Here is a 9815-nt window from a genome sequence, read left to right as displayed (position 1 = left end):
TGATAGCTGACATCCATCACACACTTATTATGATGCACTGTTCTAAGCTCCTAAGTGAATTAAATTATTTAATTCTCACTACATATTTGATAGGCAAGGGACTGAATCCAAGCAAAGTAGAAAATTACTCAGTTTAGAAAGTGACAGAACTAGAATTCAAACCCAGGCAGTCTTTTTTTGGAGACCACATTATTAGCCACTATGCATGTTGTGGATATAAATGATGCCTCCAGTAGGGAGGAGAAGGCAGACAGATCTCTTTTTGCACTATATGAACCTCCCGGATTAGGGATAATTCAGCTCCATAAGGGAGATTTCTTGTTTTTGTATCACATGGAATGTGACCATATTGATAATAATATTATTGTAGTTTCTAAGTAATTTTCTACAAATGCTTTATTTTCCCAATTAGATGTTAACCTCCTGCTGCTAATGGACTGCTGCTAATTTGTCTTAAACCCCAACAGCCCCAACCTTCACACTTTATAATACTCCGTAAGTAATTGTCCTTATAGGAAATCATTGGCAAATGTTCTGGGACAGAAAATTCTGGGCCTAAAAAATTAGATTTAGGCAAGTAAAATATGGTATAAAACAAAAAACCCTCATTATTTATTTAGGCTTCTGGTGACTGAAACCTTCAGTTTCACTACTACAAAGGAATCATTTGTTAAAAGATATACTTGAAGTATAGTCTACAAATTACCCTCATGAGAAAGAACTTAAGTGAATGGTTTGGGTACACGTGCAGTCACTTCTGTGAGTAGGGATGACTAAATGTAAGTTGACAGTGGCTATTTGTCAACGTGAATCTATTCAGAGTAGAGACCTACCAGTAAAAGATTAGAACATTAATTTCCATGTGTTTTGAACTCTTCTGTCTTTTGGGAACATATCTGCTGACATAGGACTTGACACCAAGGCCACCTGAAATAGTTCCTTCTAAAATGACAGGGATAAAACCTATTATCCCTGCTTTTTTTCTGTACCAAAAGGTAATGCCCTCAACCATCAATGTGATGTAGGGTTTTGTGAGAATTTTCAAAAGAATGACCAAGAGCAGGGGCAGAGCAAAAATCAAAGCATGATCATCTTTCCCAAAGAGATGACAGAAATTAAAAATGGGTATTTTTTTTATTCAGAATGAAATTTTTTAAAGGAAAGAGTGAAAAAAGAATGCCAATATTGTACTATAGATCTTCAGAGAAAGCAGCAAATATCACCATACTGTAAAAAAGAAATTTGTTTGAGCTTTTTATAAAACTATTATATTCTCATCATACGAATTATACTTAATTTCAAAAAGCATAAATTTTTATATCTGTATAATGGGAAAAAATAAAACTACCTGCAATCTTACTATGCACTGATAACCACTGGTATCAGAGAATTGCAGATTTTTTTTTCTCAATTTATTTAGATCTAGAACTGCATCTATATCTATGTCTCCTTCCACAAATGAGTTCTCTGTATTGATCATGGAAGTGACATCACACCTTATATATTTTATCTCATATTTTCTTCTACATAAGGCTGTGTAATGAAATGTGTGGGAGCCCGACAGTGACCACAAGAAAGCGTGGTTAGGGACGCGGAGATGTGCCTGCACACGGGGCTCTCTGCCTGGGCAGATCATGCCTGCAAACAGGATGTTCTGTCAAGAGGCCTGCACACAATATCCAAGTTTAATGATCTGCTGGCACATGAGGGAACATGCCCTCCTTAGAAGTAAGGAGAAGGCTGGAATTGTGGGCAGGCCTCTTAGTAAACATGTTGTGGTCACTTCCTCCCTTTGCTCCCCCCTGTCCTTGGAATGTATTTGGCTACTTGACCTTATTTGGTAAAGGAATGCATCTTGTAAATTTCAGTTTGTATCCAGTTACCAGGGTATAAAATAAACCGTAAGAGGGACTTGCGTAGAATTGTTCCTCCGGCTGGAGTTGTGTCTGTGTCTGTCTTTTGTGTGTGTCTTGTCTTTGTGTCATTTCGTCCGCAGCAAAATGTTTCTCCACTATGGCAGAAAAGGTTCATTAAGTTCCAAAGACTTGAGCTTCTTTTTCCCAGAGTAGAGTTGTTGGGACACAGCTTCCCAGCCAGGGATTACTTGTGTCTTTTTCAGTTATGTAGACCCACATCACTGGTTTTGGTGAAGCGGAATAGGAGCTGAAGCAATTTGCCAAATCTGGGCTAAAGAGGTTAAGTGTCTGCATGCCTTTCCAACCCTTTCATTCCCTTCCAGGTTGCACTTGGAAGCCACGATGGCATTGTCTTCCATTGTCATGAATGAAATATGACCTCTTAATAGCCTGCTGGTCCCAGGAGAAGAATACAGGATACGTGGAGCAAAGCCACCTCAGCCTCCCCATAATGGGAATCTGTACAATGAAAGCCATTGCCTCAATGACGTGCAATCATATCATTGAGAAATAAATGATTATTATTATATTGCATTAACTATGTTTCACAGAAGCCGATGTGCCTAAAGTATATATAATTGAGTCTAGGAAGAAAGCTGTGTCTCAGAAAGAACTGTGGATATGGTGTTTGACAAATGGCCTTGGCTGGAGTCAAATACACAGATCTTTGAGAAAATTGTATTGGTATAACAACCCCAGCCTGAGATTATATGAGATACAAAGTGACCTCTCAACTTTCTTTAGGCAGGAAGCAGGCTGAGAAAGTGAGTCAGGATTCAAGAATAATATCTTTTCCAAAGTCCTTTTGAGAAGTGGCCAAGAAAGAGAATGTAAAGGAAAGGATCTCAGCCTTACCCACAGAGGGTTTCTTCAACAGTTCTCGAGAATAGTGGACTAGGTAGAAACTTCTGAGAATCAGGATTTAGGTCAAATAAAGCAACATCTTCTCTCAGAGGACATGGGCTTTCAAGAATTGCTAATGGGCCGTTGATTGCTGTCTGCCCCTCATTTTCTCCCTTTTCAAGGGGGACCATTTATTGTGGTTATCCAGTCCTCGTTCCAGTATTGTATTTTGGATGAGATAAAGGAGGTAATTTGTCTATTTAGATTGTGGGTCTTTGAATCAAGAGAAGGCATGTGTAGACCTGATGTCGGTTATCAATGGATGATATTGGTAGCAGGGCAGGGTTGAGGACTTGACATTGGGTATGAGTATTACTTGCATATGAGAGTAATATGAATATTTGTAAACAAAATAGGGAGGAGTGTCATTGATTATATTATTGTTTAAAATGATTCACTTTCTTCCCTTATCTTTACCTTTCCATATGACTACTTCTCTGCACTTTAACCGTGGGCTTGGCCATATGACTTGTTTTGACTAGTGATCTGTTACCAGGCATGGTGCAAGCTAATGCTTAAAATATGCATGAGTTGTGGCTCTTGCCCTTTATGCTTCTGCTTTTGTCATGAAAAGGACAGGCCCTTCATAATCCCACTGGTCTTAGAATAGGAGATATTTAGAGGAGAAATACTCCAGTGACGGCTATCTGAAACAAAGGTACCACAGGTCATCACCAAAACTGAGCAATAAATAAAGGCTGATTTTTGTATTCTGTGTTACTTTGAGGTTGTTCTGTGAAATATCTGCATGGCTTTGTCTCTTACACTTTCTCACTCCAGCCCAATACACCCTATCCCTCTTCCCTGGTATTTTTCTCCAGAGTACTTGCCATCTTCTAATATTTCATATAATTTGCTCACTTGGGAGATTATCATCTGTCTTCCCCAACTAGAATATAAGCTCCATTAAGTAGAATTTTTTTGCTGTTTTCTTTACTGCCGTATCTTCAACACCTAGAATGTTGCTTGGCATAATAGGTACTCAGTAATTTTTGTTAAATGAGTGGATGAATTAGTATGTACATAAAAATATCAAAAGGAAGTGCAGAAAAATTTAATACTTTTCTCTAGTTTCTGTGAATATGGATGCTTTTCTTTATATTTTCTGTATTATTTCAAATTATTTATTTAATAAATACAAAACCTTAAAATATTATTTTCACTGGACATAGATATTTCAGGGTTTTTTCCTGCTAATTGTAGTATTATTGAGATTGTCCATTTATTGGTAGTCATAATTTTTGTCCTAGCTTGTATGTCCTACCATAGGATCTATAGGGAGAAGGTGGTTCAAAAAAGAAGACAAGTGGGTCAAGAAGAGAATGCTGATAAGCTGAGAGTTGAGAATTGAGTCTGTGCATAACAGTCAGAATCTGAGGACACACGGGGCACGAACACTGAGATTCACAACCCAGAAATCCATTCCGTAAGTCTCTATACGAATCTGAGCAATCTTCATTTTTTAAAATTGTCTTTTCTTTTACTTTTAAGACATTTTAATGAATTATTTTATTGTATCTATACATTTAAAAATATTTATTTATTTTGAGAGAGAGAATGCACAAGCAGTGGGAGGGGCAGTGAGAGAGAAGAGAGAGAATCCTAAGCAGGCTTCGTGCTGTCATCAGGGAGCCTGATGCAAGGCTCGACCCCACAAACCATGAGATTGTGACCTGAGCTAAAATCAGATGCTTAATCAACTGAGCCAACCCAGGAACCCTTTATTATACCAATACATTTATGATAAAGGTACATTAAAGAATCTGATAAATAAACGTTGGTTAAGAAATGTCATTGTTCTATTCTATAGGGTACCAGTCAGTATGCTGATACAATCATAGCAGACATGATACTAGTAGTATGGTTGGGTGTTTGGCAGATTATTAAACAGCTTTCTGAGGAGCCAGAGTAATTGCATGAAGTTTCTCCCCCTAGATTGAATGATAGCTTCAAAACTATGATGACCATGAAAAAAGATGTTAGCTATGCAGGAAAAGAGCCATTGGATGATGTGTTTTCTCCATTCACCTATCCCCTTTATTCGTTCCATCTTCACTTCAATTGGAAGATTGGAGAGGCTGAGCAGTAAATCCTGAGTCAGTCAGCGCCAGGTAAGGTTTTCTAAGAAAGTGGTTTATTTTGCTTGATATAAGTTTCTTGTGACTCACAGGCTGTACTAGGACTATGGATGAAAGTAATATAACATAGGAGTTAAAGACATGGTGACATGGGTAAGATGAATTTGATTGAATTTCAGCTCTACCACTTATTAGCAGTATTGCCTTGTCAAGTAATCAACTTTTCTGAACTTAACTTTTATTATCTTTAAGTGGAAAAAAAACAAGAATTAAATGAGATGTCTTTTATAAAGTGTTCAGTATTAGATCACTGTTGAGCACTTAACAAATGTAGCTGTTATTCTGTTGGTATGATTACTACTACCATTAACATTTTCATCATATTTGTTTAGTTAAGTAGTAGGCAGGCTGGCATGCTGGCCTTCTGGAAAATGAAGAGAGGGAGAACTTGCAAAATAGTACTTAAAAACGAATATGCCTAAGATTCTCAGCTTTCAACTATATGATGGCTGTTGATTGTATTGTCATTTTGAAATTTAACATCAGAGCATTACTGTATAGATACTACAGTGTCATAAAATTTGGTACATCTTGACCTTAAATAGTGCTACACTGGTTCAAGTTATTCTTTGACCCTTATAGCATGCAATACCATTCCTGAATCCCAACCATGGTGATCAAATTTATATATTTTATTTTTTAATGAAAAAAAAAAAAGCCATGAAAAAAACCTAGAGCACCACCAGGTTGGAAGAACGTAGAAATTTCCCCTGATAAGCATGTAAAACATAAAATTCAGTGGATGGGCACCAGACAGTTATGAAACACCACCATAGACCATTAAAAAAATAATATCAGGGGAAAGCTAGCTCATTCATATAACACATTTGCTTTTCATCAAGATTTCCTCTGATTAGTATATGGTGATGATTATTGTAAACATCCATGTGATATTGAAACAGCTGTTGGTGTCCTGAAGGAATCAACCATCACTGCCTCCACGCTGGGCCTTGCCTGCCCTACTGCTCTTTTTTGTTTTTGAATCTAGCTTCATTACATTAATAGCTCAAAACCTTCTCAGGCATGTTAAAAATAGATTGTAAAAGAATTGAAAGCAGTGTTTTCCTCCTCCCTCCCACTCCTTTTCTCAACTGTAATATAATGGCACTCCTCAGAAACAGTCCACGGAAATCAGGATTTTCTCAGCGGCTTGTGTGGGAAATGGAGACTATTGTGAGCAAGTGTAGCAGCCCACTGCTTGTCAGGAAGTCGTTTTTAGAACCATTAAACGAACACCTTCCATTGTCTACAGAGGTTGAAAGTCCAATGAAATCTCCTTTTTCTATTTCTAAACGAACTAGGTGACAGTTAATACATTTAACCCTTTTCTGTTCTAGAATCTCAGGTTTATTGAAGGATTTTTCTCTCAGTGATTCTTAATCTTTTTGATTCCTGGACTTCTTTGAGAATCCAGTGGGACAGTTAATTCCTGTGTCCATTTTGAGGGGATCTTTTTTCTTCCCCTCTTCCCACCCCTCATGTAGAGTTGTTCTGTAGGCCATCTGAGAAATTAATGATCAAGAGAAAAACTCGAAAGAAGAGAAAATGAGACTCTCCCCTCTCTCATGGCAGTCCATTGCCTACTTCTAATTTTCTTTTGCAAATTTACTTTAAAAAAAAAAAGGGCTGAGCTCTACTGACAACAATTTTAAAAGCTATTAATCATTTTCATTGTCTCATTTATTAAAGTGATAGTTTATAGGCTTAAATTTGCCTACTGTAATAAAACTACAAAATGAACATAAATGTGTAAACAAAAAAGTTAAGCCTAGAGGGCAGAGAAGGAATAGGCTATGTTTAACCTGGGCATCATCATTATTCCACTCTCTAAATATTTGAAGGGCATTTGTGGAGATGTGGCAGCCATTTAATTATCATTTTATTTTGCTTCAGAAGGAATTTGGAAAAGAACGTTGTTTTCTTTTTGAAACGTGATTTGGTTATATTTAAGATCATAAGATTTGGTGTTTAACAATGGAATTGGCTGACTTAGAAGATAAGGAGTTGGCTGTCATGGGCATATTCTAGAAGAGGATGTTGCACTATCTGGCTGGAGTATTGTAGAAAGCATTTCTTTTCTCTGTGGCTAGATAACCTCTACCACATGTTTGCATCAGAAATTCTACAAGCATACCAAGAATTTAGTTGGTCCATAAGAAGAAAACTTTTGAGATGTCTTTTCTTTCAGTTTCTTTTCCCCTGTGGATGTACACCCAAGAGAATGGTTTTAATTAGTGCTGAGATGGAGTTTCAGCTCTCCAGTATCATTTATTTTCTGTGTAGTCTTGGATATCTATATCTATGATGCTCTTACTTGAGAACTATGGCCTCTTTTCCAATATCTTGAACATAATGAAATGTCCTATTATCCACTGGGAATTGATTGCTGTCATTTAGTGAGAGGGAAACCATAGTCTGACCTTCAAGGAAAGACTACATTTGAATTAAGTGTCTTATCAAAACTGTCTTTCATTTTTTTCTCAAACATTTTTGTTAACTATTATATGAGAGTTTATGCTTAAAATTTTGCTTTTCTCATCTAAGACCATATCATCTTTTGTTATTTGTGTTGAATGTATTAGCTGTGAATTGCCAGACTGAGAAATTTAATAGCATTTTAACATCCAGGATTATTTTTCAAATGGACACCTAATAACAAGGGCTCTGCACAATCTGGGATCCCTTACACTGAGCATTTCTGACAGCCCTAACTTTGGTATGTATATTAGTCAATTCAGGATGCCATTACAAAAGACAGTGGCTTAAATAGTAGAAATCTATTTCCTCACAGTTCTGGAGGCTAGGAGTCTGAGATCAGGGGGTTAGCATGGTCAGGTTTTGGTGAGAGTTCTCTTCCTGGCTTCCAGAGGTCCACCTTCTCACTGTGCCTTCCCATGGCCTTTCTTTGGAGCAAGAATTTTCCTCTTCTTATATCTTCAGTCCTATCAGATGAGGACTTCATTTAGCCTTCACCATTAGCCTTCACCTTTAGCCTTCATAAAGCTTCACCTTTATGACCTCATTTAGCCTTTATCATCTAAAAGCCCTATCTCCAAGTACAGTTACATTGGGTGTTAGGGTTTCAACACAGAAATTTGGGGAAGACACAATTCACTCCATAGTAGTATAGCATATGTCTATTTTGGACACTGTGCAGACTTTTAGACACATGTGGAAGAAAGAATGGGAAAGAATTTCATTATAACATGATCTTACCTGTGATCTACTTTTGTGATATGGACTAAAAAGACATAAAATATCCAATATGATTAGGATAGTTTAAAATGTGTGTGTGTCCTCACGTCAGTCAGAGTGGCTGAAATGAGCAAATCAGAGAACTCTAGATGCTGGCGAGGATGTGGAGAAACGGGCACCCTCCTACACTGTTGGTGGGAATGTAAACTGGTACAGCCCCTCTGGAAAACAGTGTGGAGGTTCCTCAGGAAACTAACAATAGAACTCCCCTATGACCCAGCAATAGCACTGCTAGGAATTTACCCAAGGGATACAGAAATGCTGATGCATAGGAGCACATGTACCCCAATGTTCATAGCAGCACTCTCCACAATAGCTAAAACATGGAAAGAGCCTAAGTGTCCATCAACGGATGAATGGATCAAGAAGATGTGGTTTATCTATACCATGGAATACTACATGGCAGTGAGAAAGAATGAAATCTGGCCATGTGTAGCAACATGGACGGACCTTGAGGGTGTTATGCTTAGTGAAATAAGTCAGGCACAGAAGGACAAATATCATATGTTTGCACATATAGGAGGATTAGGAGGAACTTAACGGAGGACCATGGGGGAGAAGTAGGGGGTAAATGGTGGGGGAAAGGGAGAGAGGCAAACCATGAGAGACTCTTGAATGCTGAGAAACAAACTGAGGACTGATGGATGTGGGGGGGAGGGGGGGATGGGCATGGAGGAGGGCACTTGTGGGGACGAGCACTGGGTGTTATATGGAAACCAATTTGACAATAAACTATTTGTAACAAAATGTGTGTGTGTGTGTGTGTGTGTGTGTGTGTGTGTGTGTGTGTGTGTGAAGGGAGAGAGAGAGTCAATAAGCTCTTTTAAACTACTCGCTAAGTACAATGTATAGTCAGGGATGATGGTAGACATAGCTTTCCTCCCCTATAATAACAAACAAACAAATAAATACCAGAAAGACATTTACTTTGCCCTCAGGGATTTGGAATTTAATTGAGAAGCTAAGAACTAAAAACCATCCAAATGAAAAGTACATTAAAAAGAAAAGCTTGTATGTGTTAAGCACTGAGTAACTGGATCAGAAAAGAAGTACAGTTAATGTTCAGGGATTCATTGTGGTGTGAGAAGATCAAGGAAGATTCTGATCTCAGAGGATATAGGCCATCAGATGAGCTAAGTGGAGAAGGAAGTTAAGGATATGGGGAGGGGGAAGATCAGAGAAGTTTCCTTAGAAGAGATGATGGCTACTCACATAGGAAAAAGATTGGGGGACGAGGAAGAGCATTTCAAGCAGAGGGCACAGCACTAAAAAAGAGCACACTCAGTGTGTGTGGGAAGCCACAACTGTTACCATAGCTGGAGGTGGAGGGTGAGGCACAGGTTGGAGAGAGAAGAGGTAGACTAGCTACTCAGAGATCATATCACTAAGGACTCTATGAGCCATATTTTACTCTACAGATCAACACTACCACTTCTCTTATCGCTTGTAGTTCATACCAGCCTTTTCTGTCACAGGGATTATAGCAACAACCTCCTCTTCTAGCCCCTCTTTCGTCTCCCCTTCCCCCTTCTTCGGGAGCTTTCTAAAAGGCAGGTCCAATTTTGTTATTTCTCTGCTTGAGTCCCTGGAACAAAGCTACATT

The sequence above is a fragment of the Crocuta crocuta genome, unplaced genomic scaffold (assembly GCF_008692635.1).
Source record: "Crocuta crocuta isolate KB4526 unplaced genomic scaffold, BGI_CrCroc_1.0 scaffold317, whole genome shotgun sequence".
Lineage (NCBI taxonomy): Eukaryota > Metazoa > Chordata > Mammalia > Carnivora > Hyaenidae > Crocuta > Crocuta crocuta.
Note: the sequence above shows the minus strand (reverse complement) of the source record.